Here is a 22333-nt window from a genome sequence, read left to right on the forward strand (position 1 = left end):
AGTCTCAGATATGAATATGTTTTAAAAACTCTCCAGGTGAGTTGAATGTGTACTCAGAATTGAGAATCAGCAAAGGTTAAGAACATAGGCTAGAGACATTGACAACCTAGGTTTGAATTCTGGCTCTGTCATTTGCTCCTCATGTGACAGTAGGCAAAATATGTAAACTTCTGTGCTTCCATTTTCTCACCTGTGATTAAAAAGGAGGATGTTAGTAACATCTATTTCTTAGGGTTTCTGTGAGGGCACTCCCTCTCCATACACACCCTCTCCCAACACTTATACAAAGTAGTACAAAGTATGCTTAATCAAATTAGCTATTACAGTTATAACAATTTATTTTTTAAACCATAAGTCTGATCATATATCACTCAGATGCCATTTTCTACTTTCCTACTACATACTGAATCACAAGAAGTCTCCTCACCCTGGTGGTTCAGCTTCGTCTCTCCTTTTACTCCCTACATACCCCATGTCTTAGCCAAATAGGACCATTTTGTTATTCAAATTATGTATCTTCTGCTCTCCGAACTCGTTGAGGACATTCCCACACTTAAAATGAGTGCTTGGTGTCATCATGATCCTAAAATGTGTTCAAAGAAGGATCTGTCCTAATGCAATTATAATAAACAAGATGCATGACTCATCTAGGTTGTGAAATTGTGCTAGAAGTACATGCAGAAGCAGGAGCCAGCCTTTGTTTACATAAGCTTTTCTATGCTACACATCCTAAGTACTGTTCCTGAGGTCTTCTCTTCCCTCCAAGCTTTGAAGAGGTCTCAAATTTCAGCAAGAGGATGATGTGTAGGTGGTGATCATGAGTCCCAGACAGTCATTTATAAGTGTGTCTAACCCACAGAAGCAAATATATAGCACACGTTACCACTCCTCCTTCCTTACTACTCCCTGTAGTACCTCTTTAGACTTCATTTCTCTAGTTGTTCAGTGTCCTTCTTCTGTCCTCTTACTTTTGAAGTAGACAGTCTGTAGTCTGTCCGGATCTGCCTTTCTCCAGGTATAGATCTTTCCTTCCTCTCTGTATCAGTCTGTTTTCACCTGGCTGTAAAGAAATGCCTGAGACTGTGTAATTTATAAAGAAAAGAGGTTTAATTGGCTCACATTCCACAGACTGTAGAGGAAGCATGGCTGGAGAGGCCTCAAGAAACTTAGAATCATGGACGAAGGTGAAAGGGAAGCAGGCATGTCTTATATTGACAGAGCAGGAGGAAGAGAGAGAGGGGCAGGTGCCATACATTGTTAAACAACTAGATCTCATGAGAGCTCACTCACTACACAGTACCAAGGAGGGCTGGTGCTAAACCATTCATGAAAACTCTGATCGCATAATCCAATCACCGCCCACTGGGCTCCGACTCCAACGTTAGGGATTACCATTGAACATGACATTTGTGTGGGGAGACAGATCCAAGCCATATCACTACCTCTTATTAAAAATTACTTGTCCTGTGTCCCATTATCTAATGGCTTAGCTAATAAATTTTATAATAGCCCTTCTCTTTATGCAAGTGAGTGATGAAGACAGATGGCTTAACACAAAGCCTTATTTCAAAGGAAGTTACTATTGGTTGACTTTCATATCCTGCGGTAAGCCAAAAGAAGAAGTACTTTGAGAGTGGTAGTGAGATTTTGCAGTCAGGAATGACACGGATTAGATTCTTAGATCTGTCGGTAATTAACTATCTGTTGTTGAGCGAGTCACCTTTCCTCTAGTAATCTCACTTGCTTTGTCCTATAAAATGAGTGACAAAAAGGATTGCTACCATCTATTTTAGCACTAAAATTTTAGGCTTTTATTAATAATGGATCTTCTTAACAAAAAGTTGTAAATAGAATGAGCACTATGTGTGCTACATTATGCTGTCTTTTTGCAGTTCCCATTAAAGGCAGGTTTAAAAAACACAGTTGCACAGTGATTTTGGAGCTGCAGCCTTTAGATACCTGCCTAGGACTCCTGGATCCATCACCTAACAGTGTCACTTAGCTGTGCAGCCACAGGCAAATTGATTTCTCAGTTTCCATATCTAAAAACAAGTGGGAATAATTTTGGTACTTTAATTAAATTGCTGTGTAATAATTATATAATGCTTCTATGGTTCTCTCTTCCCTTCATCCTCTTTATTCCAGGAGTTATTTCAAACATTCACTGTTGTCCTTGAGTCCTCGGCCGTTATCAAATGACCTCATCTCCTACTTGACAAAGAAAACAGAGACCAGAAGATGGGGTTCCCTGAGCTTTCTCCTCCCACCCAAACAATCATATCTGTATCTGCGTTTATTTCTACTATCTTCCCTAGAAGCCTAGTGGAATGGGAGATTTCCCCGTTCAAAACAAAATTCTACATATCTGTCATCTCTGCACGTGATGTTGGCTCTTCCAGTCTCTTATACTGCTATATCCAAAATACTTCCTTTCCTTTGAACTCTCCATTGGCTGAAAACTCCACTGTAATAGCCACCTCATTAGAACTCCCCACTCCTCCTATGACTTCAGGACTTTGCTGAATAAATTGCTCCTTCTCCTCCTTGGGTCTCTGAAATTTCACTATTGGTTTTTCATTGCAGTCAATAAACAATATGGAGAGTCTTTGGTCACTGTTTCAATAATCAAATATTTTTAAATAATTATTTCTTTTTTCTTTTATTTTACTTTATATTCTGGGATACATGTGCTGAACATGCAGGTTTGTTACATAGGTATACATGTGCCATGGTAGTTTGCTGCACCTATCAACTCATCATCTAGGTTTTAAGCTCCACATGCATTAGTTATTTGTCCTAATGCTCTCCCTCCTGCTGCCCCCCATCCTGCAACAGACCCAAGCTTGTGATGTTTCCCTCCCTGTGTCCACATGCTCCCATTGTTCAGTTCCCATTTATGAGTGAGAACATGTGGCTTTTGATTTTCTGTTCCTGGGTTTGCTGAGGATGATGGCTTCCAGCTTCATCCATGTCCCTGCAAAGAATATGAACTCATTCTGTCTTATGGTTGTATAGTATTCCATGGTGTATATGTGCCACATTTTCTTTACCCAGTCTATCATTGATGGGTATTTGGGTTGGTTCCATGTCTTTGCTATTGTAAATAGTGCTGCAATAAAAATAGGTGTGCATGCATCTTTGTAGTAGAATTATTTAGAATCCTTTCTGTATATACCCAGTAATGGGATTGCTAGGTCAAATGGTATCTCTGGTTCTAGATCCTTGAGGAATTGCAACACTGTCTTCCATAGTGGCTGAACTAATTTATACTCACACCAACCGTGTAAAAGAGTTCCTATTTCTCCATATCCTCACCAGCATCTGTTGTTTCCAGACTTTTTAATGATCGTCATTCTGTCTGGTGTGAGATGGCATCTCATTGTGGTTTTGATTTGCATTTCTCTGATGACCAGTGATGATGAGCTTTTTTTCATATGTTTGTTGGCCACATAAATGTCTTCTTTTGAAAAGTGTCTGTTCACATCCTTTGACCACTTTCTTTTTTTTTTTTTTTTTTTTTTTTGAGGCGGAGTCTGGCTCTCTTGCCCAGGCTGGAGTGCAGTGGCCGGATCTCAGCTCACTGCAAGCTCCGCCCCCCGGGTTCACGCCATTCTCCTGCCTCAGCCTCCCGAGTAGCTGGGACTACAGGCGTCCGCCACCTCGCCCGGCTAATTTTATGGGGTTTTTTTTGTATTTTTTAGTAGAGACGGGGTTTCACTGTTAGCCAGGATGGTCTCGATCTCCTGACCTCATGATCCGCCCATCTCGGCCTCCCAAAGTGCTGGGATTACAGGCTTGAGCCACCGCGCCTGGCCCCTTTGACCACTTTCTGATGGGTTTGTTTTTTTTTCTTGTAAATTTGTTTAAGTTCCTTGTACATTCTGGATATCAGACCTTTGTCAGATGGGTAGATTGCAAAATTTTTCTCCCATTCTGTAGGTTGTCTTTTCACTCTGATGATAGTTTCTTTTGCTGAGCAGAAGCTCTTTAGTTTAATGAGATCCCATTTGTCAAGTTTGGCTTTTGTTGCAACTGCTTTTGGTGTTTTAGTCATGAAGTCTTTGCCCATGCCTATGTCCTGAATGGTATTGCCTAGGTTTCCTTCTAGGGTTTTTATGGTTTTAGGTTTTAGGTTTAAGTCTTTAATCTATCTTGAGTTAATTTTTGTATAAGGTGTAAGGAAGGGGTCCAGTTTCTGTTTTCCACATATGGCTAGCCAGTTTTCCCAGTACCATTTATTAAACAGGAAATCCTTTCCCCATTGCTTGTTTTTGTCAGGTTTGTCAAAGATCAGATGGTTGTAGACATGTGGTTTTATTCCTGAGACTTCTGTTCCATTGGTGTATATATCTGTTTTGGTACCAGTACCATGCTGTTTTGGTTACTGTAACCCTGTAATATAGTTTGAAGTCAGGTAGCATGATGCCTTCACCCTTGCTCTTTTTGCTTAGGATTGTCTTGGCTATATGGGTTACATTTTAGTTCCATATGAAATGTAAAGTAGTTTTTTCAAGTTCTGTGAAGAAATTGAATGGTATCTTGATGGGAATACCATTAAATCTATAAATTACTTTTGGCAGTATGGCCATTTTCACAATATTGATTCATCCTATCCATGAAGATGTAATGTTTTCCCATTTGTTTGTGTCCTCTCTTATTTCCTTGAGCAGTGGTTTGTAGTTCTCCTCGAAGAGGTCCTTCACATTCCTTGTAAGTTTTATTCCTAGGTATTTTATTCTCTTTGTAGCAATTATGAATTGTAGTTTACTCATAATTTGGCTCTCTGCTTCTCTATTATTGATACATAGGAATGCTTGTGATTTTTGCACATTGATTTTGTATCCTGAGACTTTGCTGAAGTTTTTTATCAGCTTAAGGAATTTTGGGTCTGAGATGATGGGGTTTTCTAAATATACAATCTTGTCATCTGCAAACAGAGACAATTTGACTTCCTCTTCCTATTTGAATATCCTTTATTTCTTTCTCTTCCCTGATTGCTCTGGCCAGAACTTCAAACACTATGTTGAATAGGAGTGATGAGAGACGGCATCTTTGTCTTGTGCCAGTTTTCAAAGGGAATGCTTCCAGGTTTTTCCCATTTTGTATGATATTGGCTGTGGGTTTGTCATAAATAGCCCTTATTATCTTGAGGTATGTTTCATTAACACCTAGTTTATTGAGAGTTTTTAGCATGAAAGGATGTTGAATTTTATTGAAGGCCTTTTCTGTCTCTATTGAGATAATCATTTGGTTTTTGTCATTGGCTCTGTTCATGTGATGGATTACATTTATTGATTTGCATATGTTGAACCAGCCTTGCATCCCAGGGATGAAGCCGACTTGATCATGGTGGATAAGCTTTTTGATGTGCTGCTGGATTCAGTTTGCCAGTATTTTATTGTGGATCTTCGCATCTATGTTCATCAGGGATATTGGCCTGAAATTTTCTTTTTTTGTTGTGTCTCTGCCAGGTTTTGGAATCAGGATGATTCTGGCCTCTTAAAATGAGTTAGGGAGGAATCCTTCTCTTTTTTTGTTTGGAGTAGTTTCGGAAGTAATGGCACCAGCTCTTCTTTATACCTCTGGTAGAATTTGGCTGTTAATCCATCTGGTCTTGGGCTTTTTTTTGGTTGGTAAGCTTCTAATTATTGCCTCAATTTCAGCAGTTGTCATTGGTCTATTCAGGGATTTGACTTCTTCCTGGTTTAGTCTTGGGAGGGTATATGTGTCCAGGAATTTATCCATTTCTTCTAGATTTTCTAGTTTATTTGTGTAGAGGTTTTTATAGTATTCTCTGATGGTAGTTTGTATTTCTGTGGGATCAGTGGTGATATCCCCTTTATCATTTTTTATTGTGTCTATTTGATTCCTCTCTCTTCTTTTTCAGTCTGACTAGCAGTGTGTCTACTTCATTAATCTTTTCAAGAAACCAGCTCCTGGACTCTTGATTTTTTTAAAGGGTTTTTCGTGTCTCTATCTCTTTCAGTCCTTCTCTGATCCTAGTTATTTCTTGTCTTCTGCTGGCTTTTGAATTTGTTTGCTCTTGCTCCTCTAGTTCTTTTAATTTTGATGTTAGGGTGTCGATTTTAGATCTTTCCCACATTCTGGTGTGGGCATTTAGTGCTATAAATTTCCCTCTAAACAAAGCTTTAGCTGTGTCCCAGTGATTCTGCTACGTAGTCTCTTGGTTTTTATTGGTTTCAAAGAACTTTCTTATTTCTGCCTTAATTTCTTTATTTACCCAGTAGTCATTCATGAGCAGGTTGTTCATTTTCCATGTAGTTGTGCAGTTTTGGGTGAGCTTTTTAATGCTGAGCTCTAATTTGATTGCACTGTGGTCTGAGCAGCTGTTTGTTAAGATTTCAGTTCTTTTGCATTTGCTGAGGAGTGTTTTACTTCCAATTATGTGGTTGATTTTAGAATAAGTGCTATGTGGTGCTGAGAAGAATGTATATTCTGTTGATTTGGGGTGGAGAGTTCTGTAGATATGTACGACGTCTGCTTGATTCAGAGTTGAGTTCAAGTCCTGAATATCCTTGTTAATTTTCTGTCTTTTTGATCTGTTTAATATTGACAGTGGGGTGTTAAAGTCTCCCATTATTATTGTGTGTGAGTCCAAGTCTCTTTGCAGGTCTCTAAGAACTTGTTTTATGAATCTGGGTGCTCCAGTATTGGGTACATATATATTTAGGATAGTTAGCTCTTCTTGTGCATTGATCCCTTTACCATCATGTAATGCCTTTCTTTGCCTTTTTTTTTTTTTAGCTTTTTTGGTTTAATGTCTGTTTTATCAGAGACTAAAATTGCAACTCCTGCTGCTTTTTGTTTGTTTGTTTGTTTGTTTCCCATTTGCTTGGTAAATATATCTCCATCTCTTTATTTTGAGCCCATATGTGTCTTTGCCCATGAGATGGGTCTCCTTAATGCAGCACACTGATGGATCTTTATTCTATCCAATTTGCCAGTCTGTGTCTTTTAATTGGGGCATTTAGCCCATTTACATTTAAGGTTAATATTGTTCTGTGTGAATTTGAACCTGTCATCATGATTCTTGCTGGTTATTTTGCACATTAGTTGATGCAGTTTCTTCATATTTTCTTTGGACTTTATATTTTGGTGTGTTTTTGCAGTGGCTCGTACCAGCTTTTCCTTTCCATATTTAATGCTTCCTTCAGGAGCTCTTTTAAGGCAGGCCTGGTGGTGACAAAATCCCTCAGCATTTGCTTGTCTGGAAAGCATTTTATTTCTCCTTCATGTATGAAACTTAGTTTGGCTGTATATGAAATTCTGGGTTGAAAATTCTTTTCCTTAAGAATGTTGAGTATTGGCCCCCACTCTCTTCTGGCTTGTAGGGTTTCTGTAGGAGATCTTCTGTTAGTCTGATGAGCTTCCCTTTGTAGGTAACCTGACCTTTCTCTCTGGGTGCCGGTAACTTTTTTTCCTTCATTTCACCCTTGGAGAATCTGATGATTATGTGTCTTGGAGTTGCTCTTCTCGAGGAGTATCTTAGTGGTGTTCTATTTCCTGAATTTGAATGTTGGCCTGTCATGCTAGGTTGGGGAAGTTCTCCTGGATAATATCCTGAAGTGTATTTTCCAACTTGGTTCCATTCTCCCCGTCACTTTCAGGGACCCCAATCAGTCGTAGGTTTGGTCTTTTCACATAGTCCCATATATCTTGGAGGCTTTTTTCGACTTTTTTCAATCATTTTTTTTCCAATCTTGTCTTCACACCTCATTTAAATAATTTGATCTTCTATTTCTGATATCATTTCTTCCACTTGATCAATTCAGCTGTTGATACTTATGTATGCTTCACGAAGTTCTCATGCTGTGTTTTTCAGCTCCATCAGGTCATTTATGTTCTTCTCTAAACTGGATATTCTAGTTAGCAGTTACTGTAACCTTGTGTCAATGTTCTTAGCTTCCTTTCATTGGGTTAGAACATGCTCCTTTAGCTCAGAGAGGTTTATTACCCATCTTCTGAAACATACTTCTGTCAATTCATCAAACTCATTCTCTATCCAGTTTTGTGCCCTTGCTGGAGAGGAGTTAAATCATTTGGAGGAGAAGAGGTATTCTGGTTTTTGGATTTGAGCCTCTTTGTGCTGGTTTTTCGTCATCTTTGTGTATTTATCTACTTTTGATCTTTGAGGTTGATGTCTTTTGGATGTGGTTTCTGTGTGGGGGTTCTTTTTGTTGATGTTTAAGTTATTGTTTTCTGCTTGTTAGTTTTTCTTCTAACAGTCCCCTCTTCTGCAGGTCTGCTGCAGTTTGCTGGAGGTCCACTCCAGACCCTATTTTTCTGGGTATCACAGCAGAAGCTGCAGAACAGTAAAGATTGCTGCCTGCTTCTTCCTCTGGAAGCTTCATCCTAGAGGGGCACTGGTCTGATGTCAGCCAGAGCTATCCTCTATGAGGCATCTGTCAACCTCTGTTGGGAGGTTTCTCCTAGTCAGGATGCACAGGGTCAGGGACCCACTTGAGGAGGCAGTCTGTCCCTTAGCAGAGCTCAAGCACTGTGTTGGAAGAACCCTCCTTTTCAGGATCCACTGCTCTCTTCACAGCTGGCATGTAGGAATGTTTATGTCTGCTGGAGCTATGCCCACAGCCGCCCCTTCCCCCAGGTGCTCTGTCCCAGGGAGATGGGAGTTTAACCTATAAGTCCCTGACTGGGGCTGCTGTTTTTCTTTCAGAGATGCCCTGCTCAGTGAAGAGGAATCTAGAGAGGCAGTCTGCCCACAGCCACTTTGCCATGCTGTGGCAAGTTCCACCCAGTCCGAACTTCCAGGCCTTTTCAGCATGATCAGGGGAAGACCTCCTACTGAAGCCTCACTAACGGTGGACACCCCTCTCGCCACCAAGCTGGATTGCACCAGGTTAACTTCAGACTGCTGTGCTGGCAGCGAGAATTTCAAGCTAGTGGTTCTTAGCTTGCTGGGCTCCGTGGGAGTGGAACCCGCTGAGTGAGACCACTTGGGTCCCTGGCTTCAACCCCTTTTCCAGGGGAGTAAATGGTTCTTTCTCGCTGGGGTTCCAGGTGCCACTGCGGTACAGAAAAAAAAAAAAAAACCTCCTGAGGCTAGCTCGGTATCTGCCTGAACAATGACCCAGTTTTGTACTTGAAACCCAGGACCCTGGTGGTGTAGGCACACAAGGGGATCTCCTGGTCTGTGGATTGCCAAAACCGTGGGAAAAGTGTAGTATCTGGGTCGGATAGCACAGTCCTTCATGGCTTCCCTTGGCTGGGAAAGGGAGGCTCCCCTGCCCCTTGCACTTCTCTTGTGAGGCGATGCCCCACCCTGCTTCTGCTTGCCCTCCATGGGATGCACCCAATGCCTAACCAGTCCCAATGAGATGAACAGGGTACCTCAATTGGAAATGCAGAAATCACCCGCCTTCTGCATTGGTCTTGCTAGGAGCTGCAGACCAGAGCTGTTCCCATTCAGCCATCTTGCCAGTCAAACTCCAGAATTATTTCTTGTATTCTTTCTTAACTCTTATATTTCTGCAGTTTTTCACCTTCAATTCCGTCTTCAACCTATAGCAGACTACAGTCCCCATCCCTCCAGTAACACTTCTTACATGTACTGTAAACTCGATTACTTGTCTGCATACTTCATCAAATTGTAAGCTCTCAGAGGTCAGGGACTATGCCCTCTTATTCATCTTTTTATTTACAATATCTAGTATAACTCCTGGAACATAGTAGGTATTTAGTAAATACGTATTGAATGAGTGGATAAATTTGCTTAAATCAAAGCAAAGCCTTTTTCCTGTTTTGGCTTTTCACTCCAAAAAGGTGGAATTTTCCCCTTATTTGTTTTTTCCCTCCAAAAAAGACAGATTTTCCATAATATACATTCATTATGTATTAGGGTTCTTATCTCCCCTTATTCATCCTCTTCCTCTATCACTTAAATGAGTGTACATGGAATTACAGTGGTCTCCGTTTTCAATATTGTCACACTGAATCACATAGAAAGGAGCCTGATTATTGTAAATGGAAGCAGAAGCCTATGGAATGATTCCGCTGGGCACATGCACTGGCTCGCCTAAGCAGACTCGGACCAATTGGAGGAAGACTGGCCTATCCCAATCCCTTTGGTTGTGATGGATGGTGAATAAACCCTCTTGGTATAGCAACTGTACTGGGACACTGGAAATCTCCCAGCCTGAAAATATCTGTTTCTGATATCAAAACTTGAGACAATAATCCTTTGGTATGATCGAAGAAAGATGTATTACTTACACAGGCAGAGAAATCTCAAGGCAAGAGGATGAAAGGTTAGCCCTCTGGGAGAGAGCCTAGGGGCGGGTGAGGAGGGAGAGAGAGAGAGAGGAGGGAGAGAGGGATAGAAGGGGGGGGAGAGAGAGAGAGAGACTAGCAAGTACACAGACATTTTATAAAAGAGGAAGTTGTCAGCAAAAAGTTTAAAAGAGGAATCAAGAGGGTGCATTAGCTTGTGGTATGTGGGGGGGGGGGGGGGCAGAGTGACCGTTATCAGAATACTAATGCTAAAGGAGGCAAAAGACACAGTCGGAATGTGGCTTAGGGGTTGCTGACACTCAATCAAATATCAGTGGGGATACAAGATTTTTTTTCCTGTGGTCTTCGCAATTATGCCTAAATCTGAGTAAGCACAGCAACTGCTCAGGTTTCCTGTAAATAAACATACACTTTGTCTGAGAGAGATCAAATTTGCAAAGTCAATTCACAATAATTTGACCAGCAACTATTATAACTCCCTGAAAGATAGGGCAAAGCCAGTCACTGCATGCAGAAGGAGATAGCCAAGAGAAGATATCAACTGGGGTCTGGAGAATCTCTTAGAGTACTCTTGTAGTATTATTAATTATTTTGGTTTGTTCTATTTGTTTAAATATTCTGGAGACTTGTTCTGTCTTATTAACCTACATGCAACAGGAGGTCTTCTTTAAGGCAGAAACTTCACCTTGACATGGCAGTAGGTAGTCCAATGCTAATCTTTTGTCAGCTACCACAGCAACTAAAGGGCTTTGTGCCGCATTAAGGGCTTCTAAGGCTTAAGATGCTTACTGTATATGGTCTTCCAGGACCGTGACAATCTCTGAGTGGCCTTGTGAATTCAGTCTGTGTTACAGAATCGAAAATAACTAAATGTGTGCCTATTATACCAGAGATTGTCATAAGGTCCAATATGATAGAAAAAGATAAGTTGGTGTTTCTTTCTGTGGGGAAGCTAAATGAGAGAGGTTGCTATGGGCTGCATGTTTGTGTCCCCTCAAAATTCATATGTTTAAACCATAATCCCCTATGGGATTGTATTTGTAGATGGGGCCTTTGGGAAGTAATCAGGCCATTAAGGTGGAGCCCTCACAACAGGATTAGTGCCCTTGTAAGAAAATACATGAGAGATCTTGCTTCCTTTCTTTTCTCTCTGCAATGTGAGGGCATGGAAAAACATAGCCATCTGCAAACCAGGAGGAAGGCCCTCACAAGAACCTGACCATGCTGAAACCCTGATTTCGACAGGCTCAGAAGTATGAGAAATAAATTTCTATTGTTTAAGCCGCCCAGCCTATGGTATTCTGTTATAACAGCCTGAACGGACTAAGCAAAGATGGATTTTCTAGTTGTATATAGGGTAGCCTAAGCACTAAATATGCATAAAATAAAGGTCAGATTGCATGGGGCAGAAGGAGAAAAAATGGAGGAGTAGAATGTGTGACCCTGTTGAACAGGAGTAGTGCCACAGAAGAATCAGTAGCCCAGGGGGACTTGGATGGTGAGATTTCTGGTTGGTGGATTTATCTCAGTGCGGATATGTGAGGGCCAAATAGTTTCAGTGGAAGGACATGGCTGTATACAATATTGGTTGATGGGGAAGTCAGAAAGAATGTGAAGTCTACATAGGGAAAGCTAATAGGGTCAAGGAAATTCTGGGAGGAAATGCAGGGCTGGTGGGTGAGTGGGGAGGATGATAAGTGGTCAATATGGATATTGAACACCTCCAAGGAGGTAGAACTTAGTTGTATAAGTGGTCACCCACGCTGGGGCACTGGGTAACAGGCCCAGTATTATTGGAGGCTTACCTCTTAAGTGAAGTGTTATTACATATATATTGTCTAGCAGGTCAAAGAAAAAACTACTTTACAGTTCATATGGGACCAAAGAAGAGCCCAAATTGCCAAGATAATCCTAAACCAAAAGAACAAAGCTGGAGGCATCACGCTACCTGACCTCAAACTATACTACAAGGCTACAGTAACCAAAACAGCATGGTACTGGTACCAAACAGAGATATAGACCAATGGAACAGAACAGAACCCTCAGAAATAATACCACACATCTACAACCTTCTGATCTTTGACAAACCTGACAAAAACAAGAACTGGGGAAAGGAATCCCTATTTAATAAAAGGTAATGGGAAAACTGGCTAGCCATATGTAGAAAGCTGAAACTGGATCCCTTCCTTACACCTTATACAAAAATTAATTCAAGATGGAGTAAAGATTTCAATGTTAGACCTAAAACCATAAAAACCCTAGAAGAAAACCTAGGCAATACCATTCAGGACATACGCACGGGCAAGGACTTCATATCTAAAACACCAAAAGCAATGGCAACAAAAGCCAAAATTGACAAATGTGATCTAATTAAACTAAAGAGCTTCTGCACAGCAGAAGAAACTACCAGCAGAGTGAACAGGTAACCTACAGAATGGGAGAAAATTTTTGCAATCTACCCATCTGACAAAGGGCTAATATCCGGAATCTACAAAGAACTTAAACAAATTTACAAGAAAAAAGTCAAACAACCCCACCAAAAAGTGGACGAAAGATATGAACAGACACTTCTCAAAAGAAGACATTTGTGCAGCCAACAGACACATGAAAAAATGCTTGCCATCACTGGCCACCAGAGAAATGCAAATCAAAACCACAATGAGATACCGTCTCACACCAGTTAGAGTGGTGATCATTAAAAAGTCAGGAAACATCAGGTGCTGGAGAGGATGTGGAGAAATAGGAACACTTTTGCACGGTTGGTGGGACTGTAAACTAGTTCAACCATTGTGGAAGACAGTGTGGCAATTCCTCAAGGATCTAGAACTAGAAATACCATTTGACCCAGCCATCCCATTACTGGGTATATACCCAAAGGATTATAAATCATGTTGCTATAAAGACACATGCACATGTATGTTTATTGCGGCACTATTCACAACAGCAAAGACTTGGAACCAACCCAAATGTCCATCAATGATAGACTGGATTAAGAAAATGTGGCAAATATGCACTATGGAATACTATGCAGCCATAAAAAAGGATGAGTTCATGTCCTTTGTAGGGACATGGTTGAAGCTGGAAACCATCATTCTGAGCAAACTATCACAAGGACAAAAAATCAAATACTGCATGTCCTCACTCATAGGTGGGAATTGAACAATGAGAACACCTGAACCCAGAAAGGGGAACATTACACACTGGGGGGTGGAGGGTGGGGGGTGGGGGGGAGGGGTGAGGGGGGAGGGATAGCGTTAGGAGATATACCTAATATAAATGACGAGTTAATGGGGGTAGCACACCAACATGGCACATGTATTCATATGTAACAAACCTGCACATTGTGCACATGTACCCTAGAACATAAAATATAATAATAGAAAAATGAGAAAAAAAAAAGAAGTGGGGGATTGTGACTGGGGAATAGTGGAGAACAAAGTGGGAATTGTTGGACAAGGCAAAATCATAGCTAGTGCAGTTGTGGGAATCATAGTGGGAAGTGATGTGGGTATAGTTGTAAGGATAGTTATCATGGCCTGGTCCATTATAGAGGGTGGAACTTTAGCCCTTCGTGTAGGAAGAGTGGAAGTGTAGATCTCAATTCAGATTTTAGGCACCCCAAAAGAGAAAGTAAGTGGTGTGATACCTGTAAAATAAGTCAGCTAATTTATAGGGTACTAGCTTGCAACGAAACTGCAATGAGTGAAGATAGAAAAAAGTGGGTCAAGAACAAATCTAAATAACCTACCAGGAGTTCCTTGATGCACAGAACATGTAATAATCAGTGACAGATATCTCCATGGTGTCATTCATCAGGGTTTAGGTATGGTCTAGGCAAGTAAGGACCTGCCAATAAGCTTTACTTCTTTGTAAGGTATCCTTAACATTGCATAAATAAGAAGGCTATGAAATCACAAGGACATATATAAGCAGGATGGGTGGGATCTTTAGTTAAGCAGTTCATGGTTACGATGGTGGTATTGGCATCTGCTAGGTAGGAAACAAATATCTGCATAGACTGAAACTTGGGGTATAAGGCAGGAAGTGAGAAATAAGAAACCGCAGTTGGGGAAATTATAGGGGATCCAGGTGGGTTTACAGGTGGAGTGGAAGAGCCAGGGGTTGTTTTTGGGAGCAAAGAGGAAATCAGAATATTTATTTGGTGGGTTTGAGCATGGAATTTTGGGGGCAGGACATTCTAGGGTATCATTGTCAATGCTGGGACTGTCAGTTGTGCTGAGATCATCATTTGGAAGGAGTTGGTCTCTTTGGCAGAGGTCATAATCTTGGAAAAGTTGGATTGACAGTCTGAGGTCATCATTCTTGAGATGATGATTGTCGGCCTGTGTTGTTCGTTACTGCTAGCGAATGTTAACTGTAAAGAACCTAGTGTGGTGGGAGGTCGGGGCTCCTGATATGAGTCTGGAGTTACCTTTAAGACCTTGAGGTAAAGTGTTACCTTTGAAAAATTATTACAAAAGTGTCCAGAGACTTATCTTTTGCCCTAGTAGTTATAGAGTCACTTCTTATAGAAAAACTGTGAACTAATTGAATACTCCAAACAAGAAGGATGAAAAGAAGCCCAAGGACTTTGGCATTGAGCAGAAGTAGTAAAATCCACATCTAAACCATGAACTAAATTAAGTCTTAGCCAGGACAAGCATAACCAGAATAACTGCTCTACAACATTTTCAGGCTTTTGGCATATAGTCCCTAGTATGCTCAGGGTGTTTGTTCATTATGATGAGATTCATGGGTATTGTCATCTTGAATCCTGTAGTGGCTCTTCATTCAACATCACTGTGATGGGTTGGAGCCAGAGCTGGTATCCTACTTAATAATATTGGCTCTGAGAACTAATTTCAGATCTTTTATTCTTCATTGGAAGATCTACGCAGTTGTAAGTGTGGGATCAGTTGCAGAGATCTCTATTCCCTGTTAAGAACCTACAGTTAGTTAACCAAACTTTAAAAGCGTTATAATGGAGAATGACTGCAGATTTTGGCAGAATGCCTTTTTGTGGCATATGGAATAAACTTTTGGGGTGGAGGAGGTTCTGGATTTTATTGATCCCCATTCTATTATCTTCTCTAAATCCAGGCATCAATCTGGCATAATTTTTGCCAAAATAGAAAAGAGGTAGTAAAATGGGAAGGTGTCATTAAGTGGAAGGTGATATTATATTTAGGTATTGTATACCTAGAGTCATAAGCGAGAAGTGCCCATTTTATGGCTAGAAACATGATAATTAATGTTTAAGGAACAAAATGGCAAGTTCATAAAGAGATCTAATATATAAATACATTTAATGAAAGCCTGAGTTTAACTTATTATTGTTTGCATGATAATTGACCATAGTTATGTGTTTTCCCTAAGAACTTATTTCCTCATCTATGAAATAAAAATAAAAGTACATACTACATAAAAGTGTTGGAAAGAGTAAAAGAAGGAGTGTACATATCTTAAGTGGTATTGTTCCTGGCACTTAAATTCTCAATATATGTTAGCTTAATATATCATAATTTGTATTCCTCCCAGCCAACCAGAAGGCGAATGAAGATTAGTGGAGGCAGAGGAAGTTTAATGCATTTTGTTTAGTCCAGTACCCTCCCTCTGGTACAGTAATCTGAATAGACCCATATAGACCCTAGGCTGGGAAATGGGTGGTCTGGGCAATTCCTTGGACTGTTGAAGTGCAACTAGTTGGCCCTGGGTGTAAGCAGTTAACACCTTGGCATCTGTTATGACCACTTAGGTAATCTCTAAGAAGACTGAAGCTTTCTCTACAGCTCTCCTCTTCTTCTGAGACTTCACCAGAATCACTTTTCTTTTTTTTTTTTTTTTTTTTTTTTTTGAGACGGAGTCTCACTCTGTTGCCCAGGCTGGAGTGCAGTGGTGAGATCTCAGCTCACCGCAAGCTCCCCCTCCCGGGTTCAAGCCATTCTCCTGCCTCAGCCTCCTGAGTAGCTGGGACTACAGGTGCCCGCCACCAGGCCCGGCTAATTTCTTCTATTTTTTTAGTAGAGACGGGGTTTCACCGTGTTAGTCAGGATGATCTCGATCTCCTGACCTCATGATGCGCCTGCCTCAGTCTCCCAAAGTGCTGGGATTAGAGGCGTGAGCCACCGCGCCTGGCCCAGAATCACTCTTAATGCTCCACTTGCTGCAATGTAGTCTTTTTCTAGCATGTGCCTCCAAATTCTTTCAGCCTCTACCCATTACCTAGTTCCAAAGTCACTTTTATATTTTTAGATATTAGTTACAGCAGCACTCCACTTTTTGGTACCAGTTTCTGTCTTAGTCCATTCGGGTTGCTGTAACAAAATACCCTAGACCGGGTAATCTACAAACAAGAGAAATTTATTGCTCACAGTTCTGGAGGCTGAGAAGTCCAAGATCAAGTTGCCAGCAGATTTGATGTCTGGTGAGTGCCTGCTCCCTGCTACAAAGATGACTCCTTTTAGCTGTACCCTCACATGCCAGAAGGGCAAAAGGGACAAACAAGCTCCTGCAGGCTTCTTTTATAAGAAAACTAATCCCATTCACAAGGCCTCTGCCCTTATGACCTACTCATTTCCCAAATACCTCACCTCTTAATATTAACACATTGGAATTGATTTCAACATATGAATTTGGGAGGGACACAAACATTCAGACCATAGCAACTGTCAAGAATTTTGTGGACACAATTTAAAATCACCATGCTTTCCATTTTTTAATTTTACTTTAAGTTCTGGCATACATGTGCAGAACGTGAAGATTTGTTACATAGGTATACATGTGCCATGGTAGTTTGCTGCACCTATCAAACCCACACTTCCTTTTTATCCTACTAACTTCCTTCATTTTATCCTACCAACTTTTCACAACAAATACCAACAATTGATATTGTTTTAAACCTGTTTTTTCATTTTTTTCTACATTAGGAAGAACCTTTAAAAACTGTTTTTTGTTGCTGTTATCACTAAATACATGCTCACTGGTTTTGGGAAGGATTGAAGAAAGTCTACACGGTCTTTGTACTCTGGGAACCCCAGGAACTCTGCATGATAGCGTGTGCCAGGTACTATGCTTGCTCCTTGACACAAATCACCCCAATTATTTCCTTCAGCATAACTACGATCTGGAGTATTATCATTTCTATTCACCAGATGAAATCTTGGGTAACACAGTCACTGTAGAGAAAAAAATATATTGTAACTCGTGTTTCTATGACATTATATTTAATGTTATTGCCTTTAGCATTAGAGCCACTATTGAAAAGAACCTAAGGTAAGATCAACAAAAATACAAGAATTGACTTTATAAGTCATTTGTATTATATACTTGAATGTTTACTATGAAGACATATTAATAGAAAAAGAGCTATTGAGAGACATTGTAAGTGTTCTATAAATCATATGGGTTCTAGAAATGGAAAATGTGGGCCGGGCGCAGTGGCTCACGCCTGTAATGCCAACACTTTGGGATGCCGAGGCAGGCGGTTGAGACCATCCTGGTTAACATGGTGAAACCCCGTCTCTCCTAAAAATCCAAAATATTAGCCGGGTATAGTGTCACATGCCTGTAATCCTAGCTACTTGGGAGGTTGAGGCAGGAGAATCCCTTGAACCTGGGAGGCAGAGGTTGCAGTGAGACGAGATCATGCCACTGCACTCCAGCCTGGGCGACAGAGTGAGACTCTGTCTCAAAAACAAACAAACAAACAAAAAGAAATGGAAAATGTAGTTTGATTTTATGTATCAAAAAAAGGCTGAGTGTATTGGCTGTGCTCTTGTGATCCTGGTACTCTTGTGAGAATCGTACATTGGGTATCTTGTGATCAATGTCTTGATCAATGATAACCTTGTTGTGTAGGTGTGTGGAATTATGAAGTTCTATTTGAAAGAACAATCTTGGTTTGCATTTTAAATTCTGGTGTTGGTGAGAAAGGACAAAAATGCACCTCGTTACCCAACTGTTACTTGAGTATAGAAAAGGGGCTTCCAGTTATGAGAAAGGCATCATATATAACCTAGGAGGGGAACTGGTCCTTTAAGGCAATGGATACAGTTTGGTTTGATGGGTACTTGGGTAGACTCTCATTGCATACTAGGTTAAACTGGATTCTATTTTGTAGTAAAATGATAACCAATAACTTTAATTCAGGGTGCTTTAAACCACTTCCACATGCTTACCATAAAGCTGGTACCAGTACCTAGGGCTACTGAATCTAAGACTTCTGCTCTTGCTAGTAATTAGCCACAGGGTGCCTCTTGATGCCATCATGCCTCAATGTGATGACCCAGAAGATGTTTAAATAAAGTAATTTATCTAATCCTCACATTATTCTCCTGCACAATTCTGGATATTTGAGAAGCAGGATAGACAAAATTCAGGCTGAAAGGTAAGGTAAAAAAGAGAGGTGAAGGGATTTACACAAGGTTGTTGCAGAGTTACTGGGTTAGATCTCTCACCGGAACCCAGAGGTTTCCTGAATTCAGTCCAGTGGCCCTTCCAGCAGCCAAAGCACTGAATTTGTTCCTTGATAAGTAGTATCTCATTTTTCAAGGAAAGTTGTGTGTGTGTGTGTGTGTGTGTGTGTGTGTGTGTGTGTGTGTGTTTGCGGGGCAGGGATGGAAAAGAGACATCACATTATTTTCAATATTCAGAGGTTATAGGATGAATTACCTAATGGAATGAGTAAAGAATAAAAGAATAATTTTATCATTTTCTTTTCTTTCATATATTTTCCTAATCACTGATTTTATCATATAGTGTGATTTAGGAGAAAATTTCCCATTGAGTTCCAAAAGATGGTACAGAGCTCTGAAGCTGCTACTACTGAATTTCCCCAGAATGATAGCTTTCTCCTCATAGGCTAAGGAACGAATGTGGAGGTTCTATCATGTGTCATGTATATCCATTCTAATTATATATTTGTGGATCAGGGAAATAACAAACAGATTAGTTTGTGGATTCATTAGAATGACAGTGAACCAGACCTGAGCAGACTCAGTAGAAACACAGTGAGGGCCTCCAATAGAGGGCCATGATGATGCTTCAGGTCTTCAGACATCTGGTTGACACAGGGTCAGCTAGAACCCTGTGTCCAAGGGCCTAAAAATGTATAAGTAATTTCCCCTGGTGTACAGTTAGCTAAGTAAATGGTCATAGGTCCCTTTGAAGAAGGACTATGAGAACCATTATCATATAAACTTGCTATAAAGTTGCAAAGTTTTCCCTTCTTGGAACCTCATGTCTGTTCTATCCCTGGAGGCTGAAAAGACACAATACTCAGGGGAGTATGATTTCTATGATTTGGGGGATTGGCAGTTGAAATTCATTTCAATTAATACAGTCTCCTCCCTGTGGGTCGATGATATAAACAGACCATTTTAATCAATAAGTAAAGAACCATGGAGAAGTTATTTACACTCATGAGACTGAGTTTTGCACTTTTAAATGGAATTGATGAGCCCAATATGACATCACTGTTGTGAGAAGACTGGGTAATTCTAGGAAACGTCTGGCCCATAGCAGACTTTCCTCAATTGCTACTCTCTGCTATATTCCACCTCCTCTTTCCTGTGAGATAAATTACGTTGGCATTCACTTAACAACATTACTGTCATAGAGAGCAATGATAAGTATAAGAGGAGGAAAAGGAAGTGTGTGCTTATTGTCACAGTGCATGACTGAGGTTTGGTGGCATTTTCATGTTATGGCATGTCACCAAATGCAGTTGAAGGATGGGGAGAAAATTAATAATTTTATTTTGTGTATTGTCCTACCACTTCTCTTTACTGTTAAAATGGCAGAGACAGATTTTTCCATGGATCCTAAGAACAAAATAATTCCATAATTTAATATATATTTGTTGACTGATATAATTGTTACTGTCAGACAGAGGTCAGGGAACTGCAGAAAACCACTGCTAATCTCACAGATCCTCCAAAGTCTTTGAGTACAGACTTACAGAAGAATGCTAGGACCATGAAAAAATTTTGTTTTATATCTGCCAGATTCCACCTAAAGAACGGTTTTTATTTCCTTTCTATTTAAAAAATATCATACAAATACATAGCATTGGTGATACCTAAACCATATCCTGCTGGCAAGAAGTTTAGGAAATGTAATTCACAGGAATCCAGCTTTCGCAACAAAGGAGAGAACATAGAAGAGGATGAAAAAGCTCTGCAACAAAAGAGAGAATACAGACGAGGATGAAAAAGCTTCCAACTGCCAGATAACCTTATCTGCGTAAGTCTCCTGGATTTTACTTCTTTAACCTTTCTGATTCTTTCAAGTACCTGATATTCTACATTAAATATTTTCTGTTTGAAATACCTAGTGTAGTTTCTTTTTTGCTGACTGAATCTTGAGTGATGCCCACTCCTCCAGAGATTCTGATTGAATATTTCTTACATAAGTGGACTGTGATTCATATTTCAAAAAACAATGTTTTTGAGAGATCCCTCCATATCAGAAGGAATAAAATCACACCCCATTTGTATGCTTGCCTTGTCCTACTAGCTATTTGAGCAGATTATTTCTTGTGTCTAGCCTATCCAGTAATTTCCTTGACAAGTAAAATTTGATCTAACTTACATAAGGACAAGATAGAAGACTAGAGAAGCTACCCATTGACTCAGGTAATCTTGGGTAAATTATTGAACCACAAAAAACAACATAAAGATAAGTGCTTAAGAGCCCAGCACTCCAAGTCTCTCTAATTGGTTACTCAGTTCTAGCCAACTGTAGCCATTCAGGAATGCACAACCAGTACTGCCAAATCTTCATGTTGTTAAGAGACTTTTATTTTGCATGAAATATCCCTTTCAAATGTTGATGAGGACATGAATAAACAATTGTGTATGTAGAAGAAAACATATCATAAGCCAGATGTAGGGACTTAGAGACCTGGGCCTAGGGATCCCTACCTTTCAACTTCTGTCCTAGGACTTTACTGGCCTGGAGCATGAGTTATCGAAAACAAGACACTGTCTTTTGTCTCAAATGGTCCCAGGTTATTGAGAAGTACAAAGTATATAATTCATTACAATAAAAAAATGCACCAGATATAGGTGTAGCACAGAAGGTGAAATTAACTCTAAGGAGGGACAGAACAGGTTACCTGGTGAGGTGAGGTGTTGTCTGGGTTTCTAAGGGTGTATAGGATTTCATTAGGCAAGTGCCTAATGTGGGGAAAAAGGTGTTTCAGGAAGAGAGAACATATACAATAACATTACATCATGAAATAACATGGTCTTCTCAGGAATCTAAGAAGACTTAGGGATTGCTAAATCAGAGTAAAAGCAGAGGGGAGAGATGGGGACAGTGGAAAAAGATGAGGTCAAAGAGGTGAATGGGGATACTAATAGTGCAAAATTGTGTCTTTTGACTTTGTCCAATAAGCACTGGACAGCCAGTGATGACTGACAATATGGTAATAGATTGGAGGGATTGAGATCAGAGGAAAGAACACCAGTGGGGTAGATGCCATACTGCTGACCATACGTCACGAGTACTTGAAATACAGCAATGGATTAAGACTGGAAAGGAGAAAATACTTAAGGGAGACTTGCACAAATGCACCAGGAAGTGTGCCCATCAATAAGGAAAAGGGTGAAACATTCTACAGCATCGACAGTGAATAACTACAGCTACAAGCAACAACACAGACAAATCTTAGAAACAGAATGTTGCGTGAAAGAAACAAGTTCCAGGCCAACCATGGTGGCTCCTTCCTGTAATCCCAGCTACTCCAGAGGCTGAGCTGGGAGTATTGGTTGAGGGAAAAAAAAAAGCAGAAACAAGTCCCTGAATGCTACCTAGAAAAACATATAAATGTTTGTGGAAATAATCAAAACTAAACAACACTATTTAGGCACATATCTATGTGACAAGAATACATATTAAAATGCAAAGAAATAAGAAATATAAATCAGGATATTGGTTTCTTTGAGAGGGGAGGTTGGGGGACAAGATGTAATTTAAATTATCAGTAATATTCCAGTTCTTCTATTGGGTGCTGAATTCACAGGAATTTATTGTAAGTAAGATGGGCAGATCGATAGATAAG

The 22333-nt window shown here is 40.2% G+C and overlaps 1 protein-coding gene across 1 annotated transcript in view; it reads left to right on the forward strand.

Annotated features, from left to right (window-relative positions):
- The window catches only part of LOC103232374 (nuclear RNA export factor 2-like), a 323480-nt gene that overhangs the window by 224419 nt on the left and 76728 nt on the right, over positions 1-22333 (forward strand).

The sequence above is a fragment of the Chlorocebus sabaeus genome, chromosome X (genome assembly GCF_047675955.1).
Source record: "Chlorocebus sabaeus isolate Y175 chromosome X, mChlSab1.0.hap1, whole genome shotgun sequence".
Lineage (NCBI taxonomy): Eukaryota > Metazoa > Chordata > Mammalia > Primates > Cercopithecidae > Chlorocebus > Chlorocebus sabaeus.